The sequence below is a fragment of the Tamandua tetradactyla genome, chromosome X (genome assembly GCF_023851605.1).
Source record: "Tamandua tetradactyla isolate mTamTet1 chromosome X, mTamTet1.pri, whole genome shotgun sequence".
Classification (NCBI taxonomy): domain Eukaryota; kingdom Metazoa; phylum Chordata; class Mammalia; order Pilosa; family Myrmecophagidae; genus Tamandua; species Tamandua tetradactyla.
Genome location: NC_135353.1, coordinates 169,666,958 through 169,685,243, shown reverse-complemented (window position 1 = coordinate 169,685,243; position 18,286 = coordinate 169,666,958). Strand labels below are relative to the sequence as shown.

The 18,286-nt window shown below is 42.5% G+C and overlaps 1 protein-coding gene across 7 annotated transcripts in view; it reads right to left on the bottom strand.

Annotated features, from left to right (window-relative positions):
* The window catches only part of NLGN4X (neuroligin 4 X-linked), a 327,716-nt gene extending 309,828 nt beyond the window's left edge, over window positions 1-17,888 (bottom strand). For 5 of the 7 annotated variants that reach the window (XM_077146947.1, XM_077146948.1, XM_077146949.1 and 2 more), the window contains exons 1-2: window positions 16,613-17,888; window positions 16,081-16,293 (exon numbers count right to left, since the gene is read on the bottom strand). The gene's annotated coding sequence lies outside the window, so the exon portion shown is untranslated. Of the gene's footprint in view, window positions 1-14,135; window positions 14,207-16,080; window positions 16,294-16,612 lie in introns of those variants that run through there. The other 2 variants (XM_077146945.1, XM_077146946.1) reach the window with 2 other exon arrangements.
* Between the last annotated feature and the right edge of the window lie 398 nt (window positions 17,889-18,286).

The window sequence follows — 18,286 nt, the reverse complement described above, 5'->3', positions numbered from 1 at the left end:
ACAAAGGTTCCATGCACTAGGGTAACTTTCCACAAACCTACAACCTCCAGATGGGTCCCTGAACTAGATAAGTTCTGAAATGCAGAGGGGCCAGCCTCTCCAGAACACCAGATAGTTCCGTCTCCCTACCCCTTATTATTGATAGCCCTTCCAAAATGAAAAAATTAGAATGAGCATAGCTCAAACAGCCCTAAAGACTGGGAGAAAGGTAAAAGGTAATGGTGGAGTAATTCAGAGAAGGTCGGGTTTAACACATGAGTATGAGTGCTGAATCACTATAATGATATTTCTTTTAATCTCCAGTATTTTAGAGCAGCAGGAAGTAAAAGCCTAAAATTGTGAAATTGTAATCCATACCAATCTCTGAAATCTGTTCTACAACTATTTGTTGTGCTATGCATTGAAATTTATTGCTTTTTTTTGTATGTATGTTATTTTTACACAAAAAAGTGATGATTAAATATATAGAGATAGATATATTCCTTCTGGCCTCCATTGTTCTGGAAAAATCTGAGATGATGGAAAGGAAGGAAAAATCTGAGATGATGGTATGGTAGCCCATGACAAACTTTGGGATCTGTCCTGTAACTACTTGTTGAAGAGTACTTTGAAAACTATTGCTTTTTTCTTTCTTTGCTTTGTACATATGTTATATTATACAGTTAAAAAAAGAAGAAGAAGAAAAAAATTATGGCATACTCTTCCAAGAAACTCTATCGCTCTTGAGAACAAGACTTATGAAGATTTCTAACAATCCTAAAGCATTTTTTGCTTTATAATTACAGGAAGTGCAAAGCTCAGAATGGAAGAGATCGAGGTAGAGGTAGGGAGCGATATGACAGAGACTTAAAGAAAGAATATAGGTAGAGATACAGGATGACATGGACATTAAGTGTAGTCAGAGAAAAGAATGTATCACATTGATATAGTTGCAGATACACATAGATAAAGAAACATTTATGATATATAGAAAGATGCGACATACATGCAGAGATAGAGGGAGATATGATTCACAGCTGTGAAGACAAAGGTATAGATAACTATCACCTATGTGTAAAATATTCAGAAAATGACTAGCTAAAATTATACAAATCGTTTGCTGCTTAACTATTGGCCTAAGAAATGATTGTGTTTTATTTTCTTTTCAGAACTCTATTTTCTATAATGTTCCTTATTCCTTCTCTGTGAGGAGACATATACTGCCTTTGCTTCTCTGACTTATTCATAAAATGAAACCGGTTCCTGGAATTCCAAGATGAAAACCGCTTAAGAAGGATGGAAGTGGTCTCCACCTGTATGCAGATTAAAAATTCATTTAGCAATATATAGAGATGCGTATCATAATGTGAAGAAGATCACTGTTAAATTATTGATCATGGTGAGAAGATGCCCATGGTTGTGCATAGAGCATCACATTACAACCTGATTCATCAGGGCCTCTGGGAAGTCTTCCAGTCAGTAACACGTCCTCCCCAGGGTATACCTACTTACGGAAAGCCAGAAAGAGAACTTCCAGGAAGGAATGGTTTCTACCCCACTCCCAACTCGTGGTATAACTGGTCGGCTTCCTGCATGGAAACGTGCTGGAAAAATGCAACCCAACCCTGCCAAGGATGATGTGAAGGTTGCTAGCCCACTGAGACTGCCAGGTAGATACCATGTCTTTGTAAATGAATATCCCTGGGTCCCCAGGGTGGGCTGGCGCTGATTAATAAATATAAGGGAAAATTGATTGCCAGGTCAAACTCATAGAACCAAAGGCTGGCCATGTGGACCCCATGGCTTCCCAGAGTATGTCCATCCTTCCATGCCCAAAGCCTGGATGCTATCCTCCCTTTAGTTGTTTTTAATATCCATGCATCTCATTTATGACCTCTCAAAATGAAAGTGTTCCTCAATGGCTAAGCAATGGCAACAAAATTAATGTAAAAGAAGTAACAGAATAAGGGACACAGTATCAGATTAGAAGCCAAAATATAAACTAAATATCCAAGAATTTGTATCAATATAAAAATTTTGTTAAATACATGCATACATTGGGAAGAAGAGATAAATCTTCCTTTCGGAGGAATTCCAAAAAAATGTATGCAGATACTCCCCATGCTATATGGAATTTAACTCCTCCAGCCCTATTTCCTTGAGTGTGTGTTGTACTTTAGAGATTTGCTTCAAAAGAATAGACTATAGGGAAACTCATGACATAAGCTTACAGTGGAGAAATATGACAAACACAGTATCAGACAGCTCAGCACAACGCTGATAAGTTCTGTTGATAACATGAGCCCTTGGTATGATGTGATGAGAAGGGCGCTTTACCTCAGATGTCCTTACCCTAAACTCAAAAAAATGTTCAACCATGACGGAAACATCAGCCAAATTCCAACTGAGCAAGATTCTACAAAATACCTCAAAACTATCAGGGACAAGAAAAAGAAGGAAGGATGGAGAAACTGTCCCAGGTGAGAGATAACTGATGAGATGTGACAACTAAACAGGACCTTGGGTTTGAAACTGGAACAGAAAAGGGACATTAAGAAAAAACTGGTGAAATCCAAAGAAAGTGTGAGGTTTAGTTAACAGGAACATATCATTGTCGCCTCTTTCTCCATGACAAATATACCATGGCAATGTAAGATGTTAACCATGACACAAGCTGGATTAGATTTACAGAAACTCTCGGATTATCGTTGCAGCTTTTCCAAATTCAAAATGGTTATTTTAAAAACTGAAAATAGTTTTGCTAAAAAAAAAAGTCCTAAAAGAAGTAAAAACGGATTTATATTTTGTAAGATTCATCAACATGTAAGGATTAAAGAATCAGTGTTATTGTCCCAGGGAGATGTGTCTTCTTGCTTCGTGCTGTAACTTTCCACCAAATGGAAAAAGCCGCTCCTTGCTTTAATCCCAACTGAATGGAAGACCCCACATACAAAAGCAAAAACAACAAAGTTGGAGTTTTAAAAATGTCCCTCGTTGAAACAGGAAAGGAACTGTTTTCAAGTCCTTTACATGAATGCATCTGCCAAACAAGATGCACAAGACCATTTCCGGGTTCTTATATGGTGATGCTAAAATGCACAAAAGCGCAGAGCAAAATTTAGTCAAGCGGCATGCAAACAAGAATTAATTCTCAGGTAAACAGAAAGTGCCTCAACAAAAGCTGTGGCCCCTAAAGACTCCAGGTTTCTAGAACCACCCATGCTAGACAAAACATGACAGAGGAAGATCAAGCACAGAAGTAGATTGCGTCCAGGCACAATTGAAGCCATTCTACTCACAATCCATTTGCAAGTCTTCCTTCTGACTTTTGCTGCCCCTTGTACCAGCCATCAGGCCCAAATCAATGGCCAAAAAGTGCAGGTTTCACCCAATCACCTCCCTAGGCGGAGAATCTACAGATCAGATGCAAAACCCTCAATCAGATAAGACCCCAAGTGGCAGCTGTCCTAACTCAGCCCTGCTGTGTCCTTCTCGCCCTCTGCACAGCTTAAAACCTCACTCTCACAGGAGTTCCTACCAATTTTGTGCATTTAGGACTCATCGATTGTGGTGGCGTTTAATCTAATGATGATATGTGTTTCTTTTCTGTTGATTATATCTTCGAGGGACTGAAGTAGATGGACAGGAAACTAGAATTTATTGTTTCTACAAAGATGAGGGAAGGATGTAAACTTCTCATCTTAGAGAAAACTCTGTGGACAGAAAGGAGGAAGCACCCATGAAAATGTTTTTATCCCCTTCTGGGAGTTTCTTGAAACAGGGCAGATGTAACAAATGAAAGTTTTAGAAAATGGAAACCTACAAGGTTCTAGCAAACCGTTAAAAATTTAAAACCGTATCAGAACCAGTGGAGTTGCTTTCCTATAACCCAGAAAAAAATGGGATTCCAGGTGCCTATTTTGCTTTCAAGTTTTGAGATGTTTTTCCTACTTTCTGCCCTAGTTCTCTTTCTAAAAATGATTACATTAAAAAATTTTCTGCACAGTAAGGGGAGTTTTGAAAATGAAATAATGCACTTTGTTTTGTTAACCTATTTGATGCTTTCCCTCTGATTTTGCATGTTTCTCATAAAAGGGCAAACCATATCTGTGAATGAATGTCAAGTATCTCATCTTCATCTTGCAAAAGTGTTTTAAAATACTGAGGAAAAAAAAAACTAAAACCAAAGGATTCATTTATATTTAAAAAAGATTGAGCAGCCGAATAGATTTTGGATAAACCATTTTCTCTCTCTGACTCAGTTCCTTCCCATGTAAATGAGGGAGTATAAATGAGTTCCGAGGTATTTATTTTCAAGTCCTGAAGGTCCATGATTCCACATTTTTTTTTCAATTTTTATCATTAATGTCAACTGACTCTACTTTAAATTTAATATAGGTGATTTCATAATCATTTAGCCTGTGTTTGCATTTCTGAACTCATAAATGACAATACAAACATGGCACAGAATTCAGGCTTTCCTTGAACGATCCTCTGTTGTCCTGCTCCCCCGCAGAAGAAAAGCGAAGGGAAATTAAATAGCCAGAAGATGTGTACAGTATATACTGAGTACCGTGCTTACTTGGGTGGAGGAATGGCCCTTCTGTCAGGAGGCCTTTGGAAGGCTGTGGGACAGGAGAGCCAGAGCAGGGTGGGGAGGGAGGGAGCAGGGACAATCAGTGAGTCTTCCTGAGATTCCCAGCCCAGGGAGAGCACCAGGCAGTGCCCTTCTACATCCAGCTGGCACTACATTCCTGGCATTTGGGGAGAGGCCTCAGACTAGCAAATGCAGGAGACTCCAGATAAGGTGAAGGCCACAGCCAGAACAGCTTCTCAGCACCAGCAAGTTAGGGATGAAGAGCTAATTAAGACATCTGGGGCTCAGTTTTGTGCTCCCTGGGACGCTGGGGACCTCCAGATTGTGTTGGGCTCTCCCTAAATTAAACAGCAATTTTGAGAAGAAGTAAATAGAAACATGGCATGAGGTTACACATAGGATTGCACGGTTCTCCCCATTTTACTTTTCACCTACAGGCATGTTTAAAGACACAAGAGAAAAGCTAAGCATTCTCTATTCCCTGGTATGATTCACCAACAGAATTTTAAAGGTCAATTACTAAGTGAAAATGAATGATGCATCGAAAGTTTTCTACTGGTTCTGCTATGCCATTATGTGAAGGAAATACAACAGTGTCTTTGAAAAAATCTTTAGAAGGAAATGTATCCCAATAAAAAGTAGGTTACTTATACATGTGTAAGTCTGTGTGTGTGTATATGTATATGTATATATAGTGTGTGTGTGTATAAATATACCATACTATACTACCTAATTGTAATGTAATTATGTTAAAACACTGAATGAAGCTGCATCTGAGCTATAGTTTTTGTTTGTTTGTTTGTTTTTGTTTTTTGTTTTTTTATATATTTTTGTATTTTTGTATTTTTATTTTTTTCTCTATATTATCATTTTATTTCTTTTTCTGTTGTCTTGCTATTTCTTTTTCTAAATCAATGAAGACGTACTAAAAAATGATGATCATACATCTATGTGATGATATTAAGAATCACTGATTGCATATGTAGAATGGAATGATTTCTAAATGTTGTGTGAGTTAATTTTTTTTAATAAAAAAAAAATATATATATATAATAACAATGTCTTAGCTTCCCACCTGCTATGACAAATGCCACATGATGGACTGGTTTAAATGATTGGAATTTATTGGCTCATGGTTTTGAGACTAGGAAAAGTTCAAAGTTGAGATGGCGAGAAAGGCAATGTTTTCACCCCAAATCTGCAGTATGCTGGTGCTGGCCGCTGCTGATCCTTGGGGTTCCTTGGGGTTCTTCGGGGTTCCTTGGCTGGGGTCCCTGGCTCGGATCCATGGGGATGACCTCTCCTTTCTCTTCCCGATTCCATTGGCTTCCAGCTTGCAGCTTCCCTCTGTGGCTTTCTCTGACAATATCTAAATTGCTTCTGTTTTTGATGGTCTCCAGGAACCAGGATTTAAAGCAACTCTCATTCACTTGAGCCACACCTTAACTAAAACTCATCTTCAGGAGTTCCTATTTACAATGGGTTCACACAGCAGTATTCCAGAGTAAGACTAAGAATGTGTCTAAACTCAGATATTTAATTTATTCTACCATAATCCAAATAAATGTTGGGCATTTACAGAATAACTTCTAATTAGTTTGGATCTGACTGCGTAAAATGCCAAAACATAGTTTATTGTGAAATTAATACACATACTTGCTTATGTATTTTTTGTGGTCTATGATATCTTTTTTACTCTAGCTATTCATCAAAGGGAGACTTTTCAACCCATATATTATCATACACATCCATGGAATATGACTTTTCCTAAGAAATTACCAAGACAGACTGTGCCAAACAATGTTCAAACAAACTTTAAGTCAAGCAATGTGTGAAACAGCATCTTATCCACATAATCTGCTTCTGTTGGTCTTCCATTATGGACTTAGTCTGTCAGAATGTTCTTGAGATAATATATGTCCAAGCTGCATATTACGCTTTCCCTCCATTCTTTATCGTGGTGGTTAAATTGTCAACTTTGTTGAGGTAATTCACGTACTTTGTAATTCACCTGCTCCCTGGTTCTTTCACTGGGGTTGTTTATTTGTATGCTTTGTTTCATGCACCAACAAATTCATATTTCTTTCACTTTCTGTTTGTACATTTCTGTTTCTATCCCTCACATTTCTCTCTTGCACATTGAACTACTATTTAACTTTCATATCATGGATATGTTTTTTTTCCCTGGCTTTGCTTTCTCCCCATGCCTGCTTTACTATCTGGTCAGCAAGAAATGACTTCACCTGAGCCTCTTGTTGGGTTACATTTCATCCAGTATCCCCAAGCTCTCTGTCTTACCAGGCAACCATAAATCTAAGAGTAAAGGTTTTTGCCTTGCGTGGGTTTTTTTTAATTGTTTTAAAAATTGTTTTATTCAAAATGCCTTGTGTACTTTCCAGTAGCTCTGATTCTCAAAGTATATACATTGCAAATAATTATCTGATGCCCCCAAAGCATAAATTCGTGTGTCATGGGTAGTGTATAATCAGTCTCTACTTAGCTTCACTCTTCTTCTGCAGCAACAAATCAAGCCTGAGGGGTAAATCCCGTCAAGCACCTCCCCTACCAGAGGCAAGCTTCCTTTCCTTTAGGCTTGTGGGAAACTCCATCATCGTCTGCTGGACAACTGTCATGGTCAGGGACATGTGTCAACTTGGCCAAGCGGTGGTGCCTGTTTGTCTGGTTGGGCAAGCGCTGGCCTGTCTGTTGCAATGAGGACATTTCATAGAATTAAATCATGATCATATATATAGTTGCATCCACAGCTGATTCCATTTGTAATCAGTCAAAGGGGAGAGTCTTCTGCAATGAGTGATGCTTAATCTAATCACGGGAAGCCTTTTGAGGAGGATTCAGAAGAGCCAGGCTCTATTCCTGCTTCGGCTGGTGAGCCTCTCCTGTGGAGTTCACCCAGACCCTCCATCAGAGTCATTGGCTTCACAGCCTGCCCTGTGGATTTTGGACTCTGCATTCCCGAGGTCACGTGAGACAGTTTTATAAATTTTATATTTGCGAATGTTCCCTGTTGATTCTGTTTCTCTAGAGAACCCTAACTAATACAACAACCTGTATCCTTTCCCATCATAGTTGGTTGAATGGCAGCCCTCAATACCATATGTCCATGTCCCCAAACCTGGTACTTTGAACGTGATCTTATTTAGAAAGAGACATTTTGTGGTTTATTTTGCAAATGTAATTTAATTAAGGATTAATTTATTAATTAATTAACCCTGGATTAACCAGGTGGATCCTAAATCCAATGGCAGGTGTCTCAAAAGAGACGGTAGAGAAGAGAGAAAACCATGCAAATGTGAAAGTAGAGACAACTGAAGTAGCCGCAAGCCAAGCAATGTTAGAGCTACCAGAATCTGAAAGAGGCAAGGAGGGATTTTCCTGTAGAACTTCCAGAGGGAGCTGGCCCTGCCAGCACCTCAATTTTAATTTTAGACTTCTGTCCTCCAGAACTGTAAGAGAATAAATTTCTGTTATGAGGTATATCCATCAACCCTAAGTAGACTGCCCTGTTTTCCAACTTAAACAGCATATTACCAAAACCTAACATAATAAAGGGATCTTACTCCTAATAGTCAAGCTTTGTAGCCCTGAGGACTTTGCTTTTAAGTATTTAAAAGCTATTTAAAACTATTTTAAAAAATAGGTATGACCACTGAATTAAGCTGTTACTTTCCTTAACATTTGAGATAAGAAACAAGAGAATAAAAACACACATGCAGAGGAAGGAAAATTATGATAAAATTTCTTTGTTCCTAAATATAAGTATCTGGATCTTTTTTTTTTTATCACCCTCGCCCCTTTTTTTACTGCCATGAAAAGGCACAAAATGGCATTGGCATGTGGTTAATATAGGATAGATTCATATTTTGGTCTTTTCTATGACCCCACTTCTTATTCCTCAACAAATATTCTATAAATGCTAACAAGTTAATCTCTCCAAATTAACTCAAGAATTTAAACCCTTTCAAGGTGCTTCAGATCCAATTAGTACTTCTTACTGCTCTGTGTAAATAGAATAGAATAGAAATATTTCTATCTCTATTTAGGAGAGAAATATTTCTCTCCATCTTATCTACTGATGCTGTGAGTGCAGGACTTCTCAGAACTCTTAATGTGTCTGTTTTCAGTGTAAAACTTCAAAGGAGAGGAATGAATGGTACACTAGGCTCTCCAAAATTATTTAGCAGAGGAGACTTTTTCGGAGAAAACCCCTGATTTGGGAGTTACTCCTATCAATTACTAGCGTGTCTATACACATATTTTTTGAAGTATCACCTTGAGAATTTTTGCTCAAAGACAAAGCAATCAATGTTCCATTTTTAGGCAACCTTAAGTAATCCAAGTAGTGCTTTTCAAGGAAGGGTTGATTTTCAAGGAATCTTCATCCAGCAAATAGATCTTGAATTGTTGGAAAAGATTATCTGAGTATTGGTGGGGAGATAACGATCTATATTCTTCATATCTGTTAATATCTTGCGTTCAGACTCAAAAACTTTACAATTCAAGGTCGTGCTCATGCCTAGAAAATAGGCTGGGATATCTGTTGCTTATCGATTTTTATAAATGGCCCACAGGAAATGAACAGTAATTAATGAGACTGGTTTCACCACCATAGGTTAAAAACACTCAATTATTTGTTGATTCAAAGTAATCTGTTTTATGTAAGCATTCATATCTATGACTTCCTAAAATGAAAATTAAACTTTTATATTTGTAGTGTTGGACAAATACTTGAAATACAAGCACCTACACAAAATATTGCATATGGAGAATCCTGTTAAATGGTCATGAAAGTGTGCCCTTGACATTTGGCAAATCTTTCTTTTCACTTCTCCTTTCTGACCATTTGAGTCACTCCTCTATTTAAATAACTACATTTTTTAGACCTTTAAGGACTCTAGGATCCTCATCACTCATCAGATAGAAGGAAGGAAGGAAGGAAGGGGGAGGGAGAGGAGAGAGGGGAGGAAGGAGAGAGACATGGAAGAGAGGAAGAAAAGAGAGAAAAAGTAAGGTAGAAATGAGACCAAGAGAAAGAGAGAGCAAAGGAAGTCAACCATACTGCATAACACAACAATACACAACATCAGAAAATGGGAATATGATTGGAGCCAACATGAATTTTTCACACCCAGGGAGATCCTTTTGTGAGTAAAGTTATGTTCGATTCTCCTCTATATTACCAGCCAGTATTGACTTCCTGGTCTATAACTGGCCTACAGTAGCTGCTCAATAAAAATGATAATGAAAGAAATGACTTGAGAAGCAAGTGCATGCAGAAATACAATGCCATTTTCCAGAAAATGATGCATATATCTTGGTCACAGAGTTTCCTTCTTGCCAGTGCTATGGGACAACAGTCTTGGCTTCCCCTTGAGCGAAGCCATAGAAGCCACCTGAGCAACAGAAGCTGGAACTGGGAAGGAATGCCAGCCTCCTGCCCAAGCCATGCCCAGCGCCAAGGCCACTGATTTGCTCTGGAGGTCTTTCCCGCTAGCCATAGATGCTTCCTCAACCTTGCAATCAGGAAGCAAGGCTTCCTATCCATTCCAAGCAGGCAGGGGAAGTAGTTCAGGGCATATTCCCATTGGCACAGGTTTTTATAATGGGTCCACCAAAAATATCACACACTGGGAAGCTCAACAAGGAATTCTGTCTGGGTTAGCATTGTAACCTGTTTGCTATCACAAAACCATGAAAAGCTCTTCCGCTGCACTTGAAGGTGACATTGCAACATCTGGGAATCCTTCAGTGTAACTTAACTATGGGACAGCTTGGAAATAGACTCACCACTTACAGCACAGTTTCCTCCAGAAGATGCTTTTTAAATCTGTTTCTTAACACACACACATAAAGGCTTTCCAATGAATTTTCAAATACAGATGATGTAGGTTTTCTAAAGAACCTGTGCACAGTGGTGAAGTTACAACCTAACCAAGAAATGTGCTGCCATCAATTCGCGGGCACCATTGCTGTCAGCTGGGATTTTCCTGAACTCTGGCTTAGGGCTAGATGAATGAGCAGCCCAGACATCTACTTTGCGAAATAGGCATGAAAATCACTGTGAAACGTTTAATCCGTGACAATTCCAGTTTCATTAATTTGCTTCTTTTTTAAAGGGTCCCAAAACGTATCAGATAAGGTACCACTAAAAAAAAGTCCGTCTCCTCCGTAATTTAGAAAAATATGCGGACTAAGTTTCACACTGCAAAGAGAGTATGTTTTGCAAATTGGGTACCACCAAAACACACACACACACAATGAAACAAACAAAAGCAAATGGAAAATGGGGCAGGCTGAGGGATAACTTGGGGACTAAGGGGGGAATGCACAGACCTTAACAAAAGGGGGTCAGAAGCGGGTGCAAGATGAGGCAAGGGGAGTTCAGTGATAGAATCCTCACTTGCCATGTGGGAGACCCAGGTTCCATTCCCTGTGGATGCACTTCCCCCCCAAAAAAAAACAAACAAGCAGAACACACAAACAAAAATTCAACAAATGGTGCTGCAATCATGGGATGCTCTCATGGAAAAAGAACAAAACATGATGGCGCTGTACAGAATACAAAAACAGAAAAAAGAAAACAAAAGCAGGTGAGGGGTGGAGCTCTTAGGATCCAAGATTTCATCCTATCAGCTAAGAGCATCTGGAAACCAGCAAGGGTCACCGATATTCACATGGAGAACCAAGAAGGCAATGCGAAGGTAGCATTCTGTGCCTGTGGCAAATTGCCCTTTATAGAGAGCATATTTTAAAGAAAACTACCCAAACAAAGTCCTGGGTCATCTTCCCACATTTCCAGAGAGCTGTGAAATCATGTTATTTCATTAGCACTCTCCTGGAATACAGATTCTTCTCCTTCAAATATGTTCCTTAAACCAATGCCTTGGCCAATGTTTCTCCAGGTTTCCTTCTATGTAGTCTCCTTTCTAAGTTATACAAGGATTACTTACTCTTTTCCTTTCTAAGTTTGACAAAACCTCATTTCACCATATTTTCCACATCGTTGGGGTTTGGTTTGTTTTCCAGTTCCCACAGGTGTGCTGTGTGGACCACAGGTGTTCGGCATTCACCTGGGACAGGTGAACGCAACATGGAATGCCTGAAGTTTGAAATCATCAAACCTCCCTCTCTTCCATGGTTAAACTTCCAAATGTGTACTGATTTTATGAGACTTTTTGTTTACTTATTACAAACACCAGGGAGAAATCGTTCTCTATGTATTTATCCAAAACTCATAAGTGGCAAAAAGTCACATTCCTAGGTGGCGTCATTTATTTTTCCTTGCTCATTCATATGATCTCCCCTAACCCCAAGAAAAAGGAGGCTCATTTCCCATACAGCATTCACTGGGTCAAGAACAGAGGGACCTTTGAAAGGCCAAACGGAGGTTGTTTAGAGAGAATGACAAAACAGGAAAATATTCATGGAGTGAATGTTACCACAGCAGATGATTTAATTGTCTAAACACGTGACCTCAGTTTCATTCCTAACTTCCTGAAATTCACTGGAAACAACCCATACCTTTGATTTGAAATTAATAGATGACAACCTTGAGAAATCAGGTGCTGCTTTGTAGAAGACAAAGCCTGTCCTTAACATGAATAACTACACAATGATGCTTCTCCTCCAAAAAGATATAGTGTTCAGAAAATAATAAAGGCAACTAATTTAAACTAAACGCTGAACATATCTTCTCATTTGGGAATAAAAATGCATGTTGTTAAAGGCAAAAAGCACTACTTTTGACTACGTCGATTGTGTTCCTGTCCTAAAAAATCTGTTCCTTATGCTTAGCTTTGACAGTTGGAATCACTCGTCTCCATGTTTAGATAACCATGATTCGACCAGATGAGTATATGTTTAGAGCGAGGGTATTAAGGAACTTAAAACATTTTCATACTGCATCTCATTTGAAATCAATAAATTCTGTCAAGTTACATTATTGACAATATTCAAACATTTAATAGAAGTTGGAAGTTTGGAAAGCCACTTGAAATAGAAAAATGTTAATGGAGGCCATTCATCATACCCTTTCATGTTTGTGAGAACCTCCCCTTTGTGTTTTGGTGTGGTTGTGGTTCAAGCCAAATATTCTAAAGAGTTCTTAAAGAGATCTTCCACATTCCCAATGCAATGAAAAGTGCACTGAGACAGTGAAAGCTCTCTTCTTTGTGCAGAAAACATTTCCCACAAATTGCTGCAAGGGAAAAATGCAGGAATAATTTTTTACATATTTTTGTTAATTTTTTTGCATATTTTGATAAATTGTATATATTTATCATTAGTCTACATTCCAGACCAAAAACAAAAAGGAGGGGGAGACTTTCCAGTAGGTTCAAAATCTATTCACTTGTAAATTTAATAATGTCAAGATGCTTACTTTATCCATGTTATAGACTAATACATCACTTATCTAGAATCCTTTCTATTCTTGGCTACAAATGAACTAAACTGCTGGTTTTAAAGCCAACTGTGCATTCGGTCTTAGTTTACAAAAAAGACACAGGAGAACCACAATTCTCCCATCCAAAACAAAAAAATACCTGAACACACCTTATAAACATCATGCACGCACTGTCACTGTGATAGAAATGCAATCATCATTGAATTCCAGCTAGATCATCATTCTGATTCCCCAAAATCAAATCTCTCATTTTATCCGGTTGTTTAAAACTAGTGAAGTAATTTTACATTTGTGACACTGAGTCTGATTATTTTCTTACATGTCAAGGGAGACAGGCTTTAAAATTGCCAAATTAAAACAAAAATCATCTACAATATAAAATATACATATATATATACTCCAATGTTCTTTATTTGGAGACACAAATCCCAAGATTTTTTTTCAGGAGAAAAAAGATGGATGCAACTGTGTGCTAAGTTCTTTCAACCTCCCACTCTGTCTATACAGGAAAAGCTAATCCCGAATTTGATTATTGCAGTGAACGTCTCCGCACAGCCAACTAAAGGCATGAACCAAGTGTGTTCCCCAAAACCAACCCAGAAAAATGCAGATTTCTTTGCAATATGACCATTTCTCCAGGCTGCGCCATTCTCCAGGTAAACGTCGAGCAGTTCAGTCCAAACCAAATGCCCCTCTCCGCAGCTGCTGTAGCTGTGCTCCTAATCAAAGGCCTCTCCTCAAATCCTGCCCGTTTTAATTTCTAGTTGAAGTAGCTACCGACCAACCATTTCCTAAGCCTGGGTTTTACGGTGCCTGAGAGCGCCTACACGTACTGGCAATGCTGCTATCGAGATAACTAGGTCTCCCTAAACTTTTTTTCTTTCTTTCTTCTCTTTTCTTTCTTTTTTCTTTTCCGTGTCCCTCTTGAAGGGTTGACTTTGATAAGGAGCGAGCTCACACTTCCCCTCCTTAGAAATGTGCTACATGCTACAGGCTTTTCTCAAGCCCGCCAGCCGTGGGAGCCTTCAGGAAGATGCGTTATCAGCACCTAAAACCGTCCCCCCCCACACACCCCCACTCCCCAAAAGACCAAATAGAATAAAATATAATGCGAATCAGGAGAACCTATACTACCACCTTGTGGATTTTGCTCGCAAAAACAGCACCTGCTGAGTTCAGGCGCCCCCTCCCCAACCCTCTGACCCCACATTTAAGTTGGGGCGCGGTGAGAGATTGTGACGCCCCCCCCACACACACACGTCCGCTCAGCCGCGGCTCGCCCAGCCAGTCGGTATGATCCATTAGGCGCGCGCACCCCCGGGCGCTGGCGCACGCTGCCGGGGCGCACCGCGGGGCCACCGCTAGCACCCCCAGCGCGGCCTCGACCACCTCCTAACCCACCAGCCGACCGAGGCTCGGATCTGAAACAGGAAGAGGCCCACACCTGCCCTCTCGGAAGAAGTCCGAGACCTGGAAACCCGCAGCCTTGGGGCGGGAGAGGGGGGGCGCTGGGAAAGGGGAGGGGGCCGCTGAGAGCATCCTTGCGGCGCCCTCACCCTCCCAGTCGAGCATCCGTTCCCAGGGTGGTCCCGGCCCAGGCCCGGGGGTGAGGAGGGTGGAGGGACACCCCTTCCCCCCAGCTCCCGCCCCCGCCACTCCGGGAAGAAAGGGCGCTGTGTCTGGGCAGCGAGCAGGCGCCGGAATGGAGCGCCCTGGCGCAGGCTGAGCGGGACGCGGGCCGGGATGCGTGGGCGCAGAGCCCGGGGCGCAGACCCGGGAGACCCCGGCCGCGAGGCCCGAGCCCAGCGGGGGGGGAGAGGGGGAGGAAGGAGCGTCCCGGAGCCTGAAGGATGCGTGTGCGCCCGGGGGAGGGGATCCGCGTCGGTCCCGGCGAGGGGGAGGGGAGGGGCTGCGGGTGAGAATATCAGCCCCCCCCTCAGGGAGCCCCCCACCCCCACGTCATCTGCAGCCGAATGACAGTCACGCTGACTCCCCAGCCACCCCCGCCCCCAAGCCCCGCCCGCTCTCCCGCAGGTCCGGCCATCCGAGTGCCGGGCGCAGGCCAGGGGCGCCGCCGCTGCGGGCCTGGGGCGGGGGCCGGACTCAAGTTCACCTGCTCTTTTTCGCCCCCCAGCCCCCCACCCCCACCCCCACCCGAACCCCAGACTGCGGGCTCGGCGGATCTTCGCCATCAGGGCTGCGCAACCGAAGGGGGTCCGAGCCGGGCGGGCCGTGGGGATTGGGGGCCGGGTGGGTGTGAAATCCGCTCCAGCAAGCGTTTCGGGGGGCCGGTATGTGAAGCGCGGGACAGCGGAGGGCTTTGGGATCGCGGGTGGTTTTCCGTGTGATGCAAGGCTATATAGGGGCGCAGCACGGTTGGAACCAACTCCCCAGACAACCACCCCCACGCGGGAGGGGACGCGAGGGCCATGCGCCCCGCAGGCTCTGTCCCGGGGAATGGGGTTTGTGTGGGGACCGGCTGGGCCTCCGGAGCCCCAGTCCCGCATCCCCGAGCCCCCGGCAGGGACGCGCAGCGCCTGTCCCGGCAGATCCCAACTTTTGCTGTGCCCGGGAGAATAGGGGGTTTGGCAGCTCGGAGCCCATACTCGGGGCGGCAGCGGCGCGGCGTGCCCCCCGGAAAGGTCCAGACCACAGCCAACGGCTCCCGCAGAAGCAAAGCCACCAGCGTCCCCCCCTCCTGCCGCGGGCCTCCCCCCCCAACCCCCACAGCCCACACGCACGAAAAGGAGGGCAGGTCGCCCGCTCCCCAGCTTTGCAGGGGACGCAGCGCTAAGCTACCCACACCCGGGTCTCCGGCGCGCCCCTGTGCTCCCCAGCACACACCAAAGCAGGTCCCAATCAATCACGTGCGCGGTTGCGTGCCTCGCAGCCGTCATTTTATCCCAGCCCCGCAAAGGAAGGAGAGGAGGGAAAAAAAAAACCCGCTTAATGCAACCCATTACCAGGCTGTATCCCTTTTTTCTCTCTGGTTAACCCCAAAAAGCACCCCAGGGGGTGGTAGCTGACAGTTTCCTTACAGAAAAGAAGGAGGGGGGAAATAAAAAGGCCCCCGGGTTCTCACAGTTTCCAGAAGTCCTCTTGTCCGGGTTTGCAGAGACCTGGCGCTTTGCTCCTTCTCTCCCTGTACTGCAGATATATTTTTTTGCCTCCTCTCCCCGACACACTCTTCTGTTTATTCGTATGGAAGGCAGAGCTACTTTGTAAACACATCACACACAGCCCCAGAGCCGTTCGAATAGCTGATTGCAGCAAAATGCTTCCAAATGACGGTGGTCTCATTAAAAAAAAAAAAAAAAGTCAGAATAAAATCAAATGTTTCTGTCGAGAGGAGCACGAAGCTTGCACATAACAGCGGACATATATGTCCAGCCTCCCACCTACACCTTAGAATTGAAGCGGCAGATGGGAGAAAGTACTGGGCAAATTTGTAAAAACAGAAAAATGAAGAATAGAAATAATCATACCAGATTAAGTGAAGCTCCAGTGTCTGCAATGAGGCTTATCCGCTTTTGCTGGGGGGCAACTACAAGTCAAAATGTTGAAAAGGCTTTAAAAAAAAATAACCCAGAGACATCTTTAAAAAAGGCACCTACCTTATCAGTAGAAACGCTGCATCGTCTGAAGTGTCCTTTTTACACATCCAGATTTTTCTAGGGAACCGTCACAGCGGCTATGATTCAGGGGGATGCATTTGGTCCAGGCTTCTTGCCTTTTTGAAATCCCGGCTCGATTTACCACATTCAAAGGAATGCGACCGGCCCCAAAACCGCGGTTTGGAGGAAATTCGTAATTTCTGTCTTCAATAGTCTATCATCAGGAAGAAAGCGCATTCCAATCAGAGCAGGAAGGGCAGCGCTAGGTCTGAATAAGAGCTCTGTGCCCAGAGACAGAGACGGAGGAGAGAGACGGGTCTGCAAGAAAAAGAGAGATTGAGGAACGAGGTCCTGCTGTCTGCCTCGCTCTGCTCCTGCGATTGGACCCAACTGAATGAAATTTACAAAACCAGCAGCCAATAGGAGTCCATGGACAGCCCCATCACTACAGAAACCACATCTTCAGCTACAACCTAATGCAAAGAGCAGCTAATCCCAGTGCAAACCAGCTGAAACAGTGTGATCCCGGGTACCAGGGCGATGGAACAGGTGGATATGTCACTCCCCCGCCACCGTGCCAGAAACACAAGGAAAACCTCAGTCCACCCAGCAGCTTCTTAGCGCGGTTCAAACACCCTCCACATCCAACGAGCTACAGTATTTGCAAACAACTTTTAACTGTCTAAGGCCACATTTTCCAAGAGCGCCAGCAGGGAGGAGCTGTTCCCGGTGGTTACACAAAGAGGTTACTGTTTCAGGGGCTGCGTTATTGTGATTATATTAGGAAGCAATGATGTCATTTCTTAAGGGCAGTGAAATAGGAACAGACAGGACCTCTCTATGTTCCAAGGATGACCAAGAGATGAATTAGTTGATGCTTTTTGGTTTGTTTACTTATGCAGGGTTTGGTTTTAATAAATAAAATTTGGGGAATGTGCTGGAATTGGCCAGTTATTTTTAAATACCCTGCTTCATTTTCTGGGTCCAAGAGTTTATTTTTCACAACCAGTTTCAAGTTTGGTGATATGATGCTGTATTTTGTTTTGGGTTAGATGAACTTGGCTCTAACTGGGCACTGTCTAAGTTTGTCGTTGACAAATCCAGGAACACTAGGCAATAAGCACAGATTCTAAAACTAGATTACTGGAGTTCAGTTCCCACAAGTGGCGTTAGTCATGTATTTGAATGCTGTGTCTCAGTTTCTGAATCTGTAAAATGGAGACGAAGTAATCACTGCATAAGATTGTCATGATGATTAACTGAGTTAATATAGGACCTGGAATGCAAAAAGCCTAAGTAAATATTAACTTTTCTTAAAGCCTTTTCACAGCCTGGTCATGTATTTCTTTTTTTTTTTTTTTTTTTTTTTTTTTTTTTTTTTTTTAAAGGAAAGACAGAGAGAAGGAAGGAAGGATAGAAGGAAGGAAGGAAGGAAGAAAGGGAAACATTTTCTTGTTTTATTGTATTCTGTTTCTCCGTTTTTGTTACATGGGCTGGGGCCGGGAATCAAACCGAGGTCCTCCGGCATAGCAGGCAAGCACTTTGCCCGCTGAGCCACCGCGGCCCGCCCTGGTCATGTATTTCTAAAAGGATGTCACCTACACAAGGTGCACCCCACAATGGTTTCTGTATTTAGGCAGTACACTTAAGCTTCCAGCCTGCTATAATTATTTG